Source organism: Cryptomeria japonica, chromosome 9, assembly GCF_030272615.1.
Source record: "Cryptomeria japonica chromosome 9, Sugi_1.0, whole genome shotgun sequence".
Lineage (NCBI taxonomy): Eukaryota > Viridiplantae > Streptophyta > Pinopsida > Cupressales > Cupressaceae > Cryptomeria > Cryptomeria japonica.
This window is the reverse complement of record NC_081413.1, coordinates 306,521,657-306,533,077: the sequence shown is the minus strand read 5'-3', so window position 1 is coordinate 306,533,077 and position 11,421 is coordinate 306,521,657.

The window sequence follows — 11,421 nt, the reverse complement described above, 5'->3', positions numbered from 1 at the left end:
TCTGGTTTCAGGGAATGCGGTACCCCGTCTAAGACAGGACACAGTCTAGTTTCGAGTATACCACATCCTGTTTAAGACCCATGATAATAGTGACAAGGACAAATGATATTGATGTTGATTGATTGACATGACAATTTTAATCAGTTTGAATGTCTGGTTTGATTGAAAAGTTCATCTGTTAACGCATGATTTCATTAAAGCGCAGTGTTGTGATGAGAGTCGTTGGAGGTATGCTCAACGATCTATCTATGCACAAAGGGGATATTGTTGTTTTGTTTTTTTTTCGAGTTTTTACAATGTTTTTGTTCATTTTTTTGAGGACTTTATTTGACTTTTTAGGGATTTTTTTCAAGACATTATTTGATTTTTAGGGATTTTTTTAAGGACATTTTAGCTGAGAATGAACACATGATTTTTTCGATGTTTTTGAATGTTTTTAGGATTTTTTTCAATTTTTTTTATTATTTCAGGACATTTTTCAATTTTTATGATTTTTTCAGGACATTTTTCAATTTTTATGATTTTTTCAGGACATTTTTCAATTTTTAATGATTTTTTAAGGATATTTTTCAATTTTTATGATTATTTCAGGACATTTTTCAATTTTTATGATTTTGCCCCTAGTGTCTAGCAAGGCAAGGAATATGATAGGTGAATAAACAGGCTTTCTGAAATGTTGGTGGATAGAAGGAAGATAAAGGCCTTTTATCATGGAGACAATACGGATGTAATTTTCAAGGGCTATTGCTTGATGGGACAAGAGACTGGATATGACAATGTAAAGCAGTGACATGGCATGAGGGACATGTCAAGAGGTTTTTGAAACCATGTTTAAATTTTGCATCCTTATGTCAGATCAAGATCAAGGAATGAAAAAGAGTGTATGAATAGTGATAAGATATGGATAGGATAAGCAAGACCAAGAATGGATAAGGGACATGGACTGAAGGTCAGGATAGGATATGCGATAGTGGCAGAAAGTTGCAATAAGACAGGGAATATGGATGAAAGGTTGTAATAAGCAAATGGATAAAGACCAAAAGCTATGATAGACTAAAAGCTGCAAACAAGATGCATGATGCTCATGACGATCCTCAGCCTTGTCAAGATCAAAGGTGGAAAAGGCGATATGTACATGAGGGACAATAGGATATGAATGGTAATGACAGGGGTTCGATAGGATAATGGAAGAATGAAGGACAAAAGGATATGATAGGATAAAACCTGTCCCCAAGTGTGGTGTGCAAGAAGTTCATAAATTACGCATGATGCCTGTTTGCCAGGTTTTCATCACAATTCTTGCCCAAGGCGCCTGTTTGCCAGGTTTTCACCAGTGGACGAATTATTTTTGCTTTACTTTTTTTCTTTTGTCTTTTTTTTCTTTTTCACTTTTTTTTGGTTTATTTTGACTTTTCAATAGAAGTTGGACACATGATAGGGGATGGAAGAAGGACTCAAACATCATTTTGTTTGGATAGTAGCCTTGAAAAAAATGGACCATGACCTTTAAAAGTATGCTCAAAGATGTTGGTAGGATAAGGACATGGAAAAAGAGATGAAATTAAGGCAAGGATTTATGCAAAGGATGGGATCAAAGGGATCGAAGGATGGAAAATATGCATTGGATAATGGATAGGGTATTGGAAGAATTGTGCTTGAGTGGATAGAAATGTTGGCAAGATTGACATTGGCACACAACTTGAGGGGTGATGGACTGATGGAGGAAAGATGTATCTCAGATTGTGAGATTTGGATGGAGGAATAGCTTGGGATTTTGGGACATAAGAGCCCAAAATGGATGATGAAGGTGATGGAGGAATAGATTTGAGAGGTTTGGATGGAGGAATAGCAATTTTAGATGCCAATTTTGATGTTTCTTTACGCTTTTGTGCTTCAAGGAGCCACTCAGGGATCCACATGGTTTTTGATTTTTCATGCTTTTGTGGTTCCTTGGAGTGCATTGCTTGCACAAGGGATTTAGGAACCCATATAGATTTTAACTTATGTTTTTGAGCAATGGGCCTTTGTGACCTTTTGGATTTTTCCTTTTCTTTATAGATCATATTGTTCTTTGTTTTGACATGTCGATTATATGGACATGTTGATCCTTGAATACATGTGGATTGCTAGACTTATGACTTTTATACTTGGCATCCAAATTGCTTGGAGGGGGAAAGGAATACATGGATGGATATGAATGAAATGGAACTCTTTTGGATTGATGAAATTTACTCAAGGATGTGTGCCTTTTCTGACCTTGCGTAGAGGACGAAGGGATATAAGGACCTAAGATGGATGGAAAGTATGATGGGGAAGGTGTATGTTTTGATTTTAATGGAGGGATACCAACGTCTTGAGAGTGAGTTGTGTAGACATGACCCTTAAGATTTTCTTTAACATGAAGGGATTCTTGCGTATGGAGATCTACTCCTTTATCTTTATGAATATCTTGACTTGTAGGATACTCTTTTCTTTGGGAAGAAGACACGAGTTCATTATGAGGTGGATATGATATGAGAGAAATAATGAGATCTTGAAGTGGATCGGATTGCACCAAAGTGGAAGAACCCATTATGCATGTCGAGGGTTCATGAACATCTTGCACTGAAACGTTAGAATCATGAGGGGGATCAGGATTACGAGGGAAACTAGGATTGTGTAGTGGACATGGTTCAATGACAGGCTCTTCAAGAGATGGAATGGGAGAAATAATGGGATCCTCAAAAGAAATGCGATCTTGGAGTGTATATGGAGCATTAAGAAAAGGAGATGGAGGAACAAAAGGATCTTGTAGAGGATTTAAAGGAATAATTTGATCTTGACAAGGATGAAGATCATTGGAATCCTCTTTAAAGGTGCTTTTCTCTGGACTATTAATGAGATCATCAGAAAGGATGGAAGGGATATCTTGATCTTTCTTAGGAAGTGGAATGTCAATGGGATTTGAAAGGACATTTTTTTCATGAAATGGAAGGGGATCGTTTGGGATTGGATGGACTGGGATATCTTGATCTTTCTCAAGGAATGGAGTGTCAATAGGACTTTGGATAGGATGGACAAGAATAGGGGAATCATCATGAGTGTCTGGGAAGATGGGGTCCTGGTCAACAATTGGATGGGATGATAAGGTTTCAAGATCTTGATCTTGATCTGTTTTAAGACACGTTTCTTCATGCTCTAAATTATCCTCTTGACATGGGGTTGGACTTTGGATATGCATGGGGGATTTTGGCAAGGGATTAATGCTTTGGCATGAAGGGGATGGAATTTGAATGGGACTCTCTAAAAGAGAAGCATTTGATGGCATTAACTCTTGCATTTCCAAATAGTACAAGGGATTTTTTTTAAGTTCTTGATACAACTCTTGTTGTTGTGGTTGTCTCGTGCCTTGACATTGACCCTATTGCTGTGCTTCTTGTGGTGGAATCATGATTGGTAGCCTTGGTTGATATTGCAATTGAGGATGTTGTTGACATTGCATGGACATCAATTGTGGTTGTGAAGTATGATAATTTGTTTGTCCTGGCACATATTGAGGCACATGTTGTTGTTGATGCTAATGAATCGGAATTTGTTGACTTTGTGCCAATTGTTGTTGTCTTGATGTAAATCCCATCATTTGCAAAAAACTTTGTTTGGGAGGTTTTTGTTGTTTCTCCTTGAGATGGGGTATGGGACTCACATTTACTTGCTGTGTTGTTTGTCCAATCCATTGTGGTGGTTGCAAGTTTGAATTATCTTGTAATGGTGCAGAAGACACTGCAACATGTTGTTGAATGTGATATTGTTGTTGTTGTGCATTGCTTGTTTGCACATTCGATTGTGCCCTTTGTGTATTACTCAATTGTTGTAATACTTGTTGTTGGTGCAAACCACTATTTGTGGCTCTTTGTGTTGCCATTATCAAAGGATCTATCACAATATTGTGCATAACGGGTACCTAAGTATTTGCCAAACATATTGAACTTGATGGGACATATAAACTTTGTTGCATTGTAGGATTGTTTTGAACATCTATAAGATTAGGCATTCCAGTCGTAAAGCTTTCTTGCATCTTAGATTTTGATCCACTTGTAATTATTCGAGGAATCATTTCTTGTTGAGGGAAAACTATCAATATTTGTGTGGCCATCATTTGATCTTGTGTTAAAGGTGTTGTATTAAATAACGGATTGTTTATTGTTTCAAATGATGACTTTTGAGGAATAGTCACTGTCAACATTTTTGAAGCATGTTTACTCATCAAGGTGTGTTGGGTTTCTTGTTGCACATTTTCTTCATTTGGATGTGGAGAGAAACTTAATAGATCATCGCCTTGTTATTTTTGCACATTAGTTTTCTCATTTGAGGAGGTCACATTACTCATCATATCAAGATATTTTTGTGGAAACATCTTAAAGACCTTGTTCAAGAATTTATCCATCTTTTTTGTCAACTTTGGATCTTTAAGGAGCATATCAACATCATCGGAAGCATCAGAATCTGATGAAGAATCTAGTAAAATATTTGGATTTGTTTCTTTTTGAATGCCTTGATTTGAACCAAATCCTTGTGAAAGAGTTTGTTCCTCATATAATATTTGAGTTTGAATGTCATGTTGCAGGTTCGGTTGATTCCAATCAAAAGGTGCATTTCCTCTTGGTGTTGGTGGAGCACTCCCATGTCTTGGTTTCATGGGTACAAACACTGGTTCATATAATGGAGGTGGTCCAAGTTTAACCATTCCATATGGTGGTAATGACATGTTTGATGAACCTTCAATGTGTAATGATTGACTAGATTGAAACTGTGAGTTTGATATGCTGTCCATGGGTTGATATATTGGTTCACCCATCTTCTTAGACTTTGACCTTGTTTCAATAGGCATGTCACTATGCAAATGCAATATTTTTGGAATTTTTCAAGGATGATGTATGATATGAAAAATAGATGAAAATGCAATCTATGGCAAGAATGCAACCTATGTTTTTGTTGTTTTTTCAAGATTTTGACAAACTCATGAATGCAATTCTAAAAATGAGACCCTTAGGAAATTGAAATGATGTCTAGACCTCAAAGGACAAAAGGACCAAGTGACAAAAGGACAAAATGACAATGTCTCCCCTATATGCTTGGATACTAAGATAGGTTTGACCAAATGACAGTGATGACAAAAAGACAAAAGTTTGATAAGGTCTAGACTTCCTAACAATAACTTAGGGTTTATCAAAGATTTGCATTACTCAAGTATGACAAAACCTAGTTTTGACACTATATGCAAAGGGACAATTACTATGCAAATGACCTTAATATGATATGATAATGACCTAAGCTTAATGAAGAGACCTAGGGTATGCAAATGTGACCTAATATTATGAGGACAAGGATGCAAATGCAAATGTATGACAATGTCAACCTAAGACAAAACCTAAGGTTGAATTATGAAATGGTATTACTCTAATGCAAGAGGACACATGCAAATGGATGACCCTTATTGATATGAAAAGGAGTATGACCTAGGTGAAACCTAACCTTGGTAATTGACAATGAGTTTGCAAAATGCAAACCTAGGATGAACCTAATGTTGGACATGCAATATGACACCTAAGTGAGGACCTAATAATGACATGCAAGGGGACACCTAAATGAGAACCTAATAAGGACATGCAAATGGACACCTAAATGAAATGGACCAAGTGGAATGTAAGAATGATGCTCTAAGCCCTAAGTATGGACAATGGAGGACCTAAATCTAAGTGACATGAATGTTGAGACAAGATTTTGAAAAATGTTTGAAAACCATGTTTGAAGGTGTTTTGAACTTTGTTGAATGAAATACTCTTGTGTTTAACCTTGTTTTGAATCAATTTGTCTTGTTTTTGAAATGAGACACAACTCAACTTTTGACAAGCAAAGAAGACAAGATATTTTAACTTAGACTCAAGACAATCATGCTCATTCACACATTTCTTATGGTAGGTAAGGACAGTAGGTACTTGAGAGGTAGACTCATTATAAGATTCAAGGAGAATGCATAGATGCTTGACCCCACGGGCTCCCCTCCATAACACTCACTTCTTAGGGCAGCCAAGCATCAGTCCCCATGGAAATCTCCCCATGGCGAACTTAGTATCTCTTCCAAGTATCTGAACTCCTCCTTCTCAAGAAACTAGAAGGATTTTGGCCTCTAAATACAAGGTGTTTAATAAGGATTTCTATTAAGCGCTACTCCTTGGTGTCACGCAAGCATGATTGAGACACAGGCCCACCAAGATACCAAACAAATGTAGTCACACAAGCACGATTTAGACCGTGAGGCCCTACTTAGATGCTGATATGAGAAAGAGTCCAAGGGTCATCACTTCCCAAGTAACTACAATTCCCACGTAACCCTTCCTTCAAAGCTTTCACCCATCAGGTATTTATTTATACTGAGTTAGAGTGCCAAGGTACTCTAGCTGTGCTCACTTTGGGTCGTTCCCTTCTCACGATTGTCACTTTCTTGCAAAAGAAAGCAAATGGTCGGGAAGGTAGGCCCTCTAAAGGTAACAAACAATCCAAAACATGAGAATGGTATCGAAGGTCTGGATTTTTGATCACCCTAAGAAGGATGAGAGCATACTCTCCTACTCCAATGTCAAACTTGACAAGAAAAGTGAACACATGTTCATTCCATCCTACTTAGCAAACATACTAGGTACCTAATTAAAAGTCAAAAACACAAATTTTGGTTGGAATATAAGGCAACCTGCAAAATCACTAAGTTAGGAGTTTGATTTGTTTGGTCTTTGACTAGCGAACCTGCATAAGATTTGTTAGTAGTTTCATTCTTAGTCTTCGTCACATGTAATGCCAAGGTGCTACACAGAGAATCAGTACCAAAGAAAACCAAAATACAAGAACAAAATGCAAAACAAAATAATTTGCAAGTAAAAACACTGATTTTCACCTCTGTTTCTAGCCTTACACAGGCGCATAATGTCTTGACACAGGTGCAAAATGCCTTGACACAGGTGCAGATCCTTTGACATAGGTGCAGATCCCTTTGACATAGGTGAAAAATGCCTTGACACAGGTGCAGATCCCTTGACATAGGTGCAGATCCCTCCTACACAGGCGCATAAGTGCCCAGAAAGCCCTGAGTTACCCTATTTCTTGGGTTTCACCTGCAAATCAGCTCAAAAGGCACTCAAAACATGGTTAAATGGTTAGTTCACATCAGGTTCACCAATTAATGTAGACAGGAATTTGGAAATCATCAAAGCAAGTAGCAAATTAGACTAGCTCAATCACGAAAACCAGATTGCAATGACAAATCCTAATTACATTCAATAGAGATACATGAAAACAAGACATTCAATTCAAATGCAAACCATCACAAACGTGAATGTCTCCTCAAGAATTTTCCATTGTCCTTCTTTCTCCTTCAAATTGCTTTGGTTTGTGGATCTCACCTACAAGTGCATAAGCATGAGATGAAAGCAAGATTGACAAGATGAGATGACAGCGTAAGGATACTAGAAGCCTGATTGATTCGGATTGGATCCTTGATTGAAGAAATTCATCCAATTTATAGATAAATTGCAGAAAAGAGAAGATTAGCATGAAATTGATTCAAATGGAAATTCAAATCAAGAATAGCAAAATTATGACAAGTGTATGACAAATTGCTATGCAAGGAGTTATGACAATTTATGACAATTTATGACAAATTGGTATGCAAGAAGTTATGACAAAAATTTGAAAATAGAAATAGAAATTAGAAGAAATTAGAAAATTAGGTTAGAAATGATGATTTGGAAATTAGGAATTTTGAAATTGATGAAAATTAGGTAGATTAATTAATAATTTTTTCATTCACTAATTAATTTACAAAAAGAGGAGGAATTAATTAGCCAATTAAATAAATATTTAATTGTGACAAGAAGACTTAGGATAAATAAATAAATTATTTAACCTAGAGGGAAAATGACAATCAAGATTAAATGAATAAATCATAAAACCCTAGAAGATGAATTAGAAATGCAAGGACGACAATTAGGTCTTAACAAAAGATAATTGATGTTGGATCGATTTGATCATGATTCTGACTTGATAAATGACCAATGCTGATAAATGATTTGATTGATAAACAATTGAGATTGGTTGACAAATTGACCAATATTGATAAAGACTAATTGAGATAGGTGCCAATTGACATGATTAAAGAGGACAATGACCGATGATGAATCAATCGCAAAATGACAAGATTGAAAAGGACAACGATCGATGACAAATCGATCGCAGGATGACAAAATTGACAAGGACGAGGATCGATGACGAATTGATCGCAACATGACAAGATTGACAAGAGGAAAAAACCCTAATTCTGTCATCGATTAGGATTGATGATGTCCAAAATGATGATAAATGAGCATGCACATTGATGCGACAGGATAAGATCGACCAAAATCATGACTGAAGATTGTTATCAACAAGACCAAATTCAAAAGCGAGACAAATGAAGAATGCAGAAGGACTCGATGCTCACAAAAGATAAAGGCCAAGTGCATGACATAGAAGAAATGTTAATGTGATGCAAAAACCCTAAAATAAGGCAATGCACAGATGTTAAAGTATGACTCCGCAAGCATTGACCATTTTTAGATGTCTACACTTCTTATATATTTTTCTCTTGATCATGTGATGGAGGTCTATTTCTTTCAACTTCTTGATCCTTTATGTTATTCATGTTCTTTAGGAAGCTCCTCATGTTAATCATTTTGAAGTTTAGTTCCCTCATCATCAAGGTTAGTCCTCCCTTCATGATTTTCTTCTATGATCTATTCTTCTTGATATTCTCTGGTAGTATGAGGATGATGATCCCTTTATTCATACATACCTTGAACATCTTCACCATGTAGGTGAGGAGGTGAATTTTTTGCGACGACTAGATGGTCATAAAATTTAGGCTCGCATTTTTCTGATGTCATCAATTTTTTGAAATTTTTGCAAGCCCCTTTCATTGAGTTTTTTGATTTTGGAGTTCAACTTCAAATGACCATATCTTGCTCATTTTTGCTCCTTTTTATTGGTATTTTGGATATGTTGATATGGTTTTGTCATTGATGTTAACACTTATCAACTCTGGTCAACCTACTGGCACTTGGAGAATTGGAAATGTTCACCGGTAAGCAAGTGACTTATGCACAGTCACCGGTATCTTATTCAACAACAAGATATATTGTTCATGGACACTTGGAATGACATGGAAAACACTTGGTTATGTCGAAGACATCATTTGGACACTTTGTCTTGGATATTTGTTCATTGGTATATTTGTGTTTGCATATTTTCTATTACTGACAAATAGGTCCAGGATAAGCACCGACAGGCTTATCTATTCTAGATCAGCACAACACGCTATGGAGATGATTTATTAATTTTGTATATGCATTAAGCCGAAATGTTGAATTGGATATTGCATCAGTTATTTTTGTACTTGTAAATTTTTTTTATTGTAATATCTTTTAGAGCCAACCTACTCAATTGTTCTTAGGTTATGGTATAAATGTAAGATCTCATTTTTGAGATCAATGTGTGAATGTGAAGAAAGGATTGTAATTCGGTATTTGTGAGAATAAGCAGAGCTATACACGCAGACATCATTTGAAGGTTGAAGGAAGGTTTTGTGAAGGCATATCATAACTGAACCGGTACTGAATCTAGCATATGAAGATGCTATTTTGAGCAATACATCATTATTGGATTTAACCATCCAATTGTAGTCAGTGTGACTCCCATTTGTATTTGAGCAGTGAGCTCTAGGCGCTTAGCCTTTCTGCATGTGCAAACCCCCTATTGTATACACATACTATCTGTAGTAGTATCATCTAATTATGGATAAGGTTTCCCACCATGGTTTTTCCCCTTACAGGGTTTCCACGTACAAATATTGGTGTTATGTGTTATGGATGTTATTGTCTTTCTTTTTCATGCTTTAATCTTTACCGGTACTGCAATTAACTGATAAACTGTCTATCGGAATTAAGTTTGGTTTACTGGTATTAAGGATTAAGATTGGTTAAGCTGGTTTTGGTTTGAATTTATTTGACAACTGATTCACCCCCCCCCCCCCCCCCTCTCAGTTGTCTTCGGGACCTAACACTTTTTTGGTGCAATTTTTTTTGAAGTGGGGTAGAATTTCATGTAGTTTCTCATGGTGGAGTTATTTTCTAATTTTGATGGACATATTTTTCAGAAATCTCTGTTTTTGGTGACTGTACCTGTTCCTCATTTCTGCAACTTTCAGGACTCTGTTTGAGCTCATACAAACTCATTTTCAGGTGCCATTTTTTTTTAAAGTGCATAATTTTTCATCTACTCTCATAATATGCTATCAGTTTGCAACATTTTTGGGTAGAAATTGTACTTTTAGCATATGGTCTTTTTTGGCCAATTTAGCACTTGTATTGAATAGATCTATCTTGTTGGTCTTTTGCTTTGTAGTTCTTTGCCTATTGGGGCAGTTGTAAAACAAAATCAGAAGTACACCTCACCATTATTTGCAAGTGGCCTATTGTGCACGCACTACATATAAAGTGCCAAAGTCATCATTTTTGGGGTGTACTTTGATTGATTGAATTTGGGTGGGTGTCTCTTGTGCTTTTGTGCTCCTGTCTTCCTTCCTTTTTACTACTATGGGTTCTTATAAGTTTCCTCTCTTAACTCCTTATAATTATGCTACTTGGAAAATTGATGCATGGAGTAAACTTATGGAAAAAGGACTAACTCATTATATTGATGGAACTATTGTTGTTCCCACTTATCCTAAGGCTGATCCTGTTGGTCACTTGGATTGGCTCACTAAAAATATCATGGCAATTGGTACCTTAAGAAAGTATGTATCAAAGGATCTCATTTTTCATATTGAGAAATTTACTCTAATCAAGGATGCTTGGCAAAAGTTTGAAGACTTGTATGGTCAAGTTGATGAGATTAGGGGATATCAAATTGATAGTGATCTCACCATGTTAGATCCCAAGAAGTTTGATACTATACAAGATTATGTCACTAAGGCAAAAGAGTTGAGGGCACAACTCAAGGATTGTGGCATTGATATGAAGGATACTCAATTGATCTTCAATTTGATGGGCAAGCTTCCACAAGAATATGCAGCATTTGTTTCTAGTTTCCAAACCCATAGGATGACAATGGGTTCAAGCTACACAATACCTACATTTGATGCTTTTGCCAAAATGTTGATGATGGAACAAACTAAGTTGATAAGCATGACAATTCTTAAGGCTTCTAAGTCTCAAGCATTAGCGACAAATCAAGGGAACAAAGGAAATGAAGGAAAGGACAACTCAAACAAGAAGAAATGAGAATCAAAGCATAAGGATAAAGCACCATCTTCTCCACAACAAGGAGATTAATCCTCTTCCAAGAGGGACAATTCAC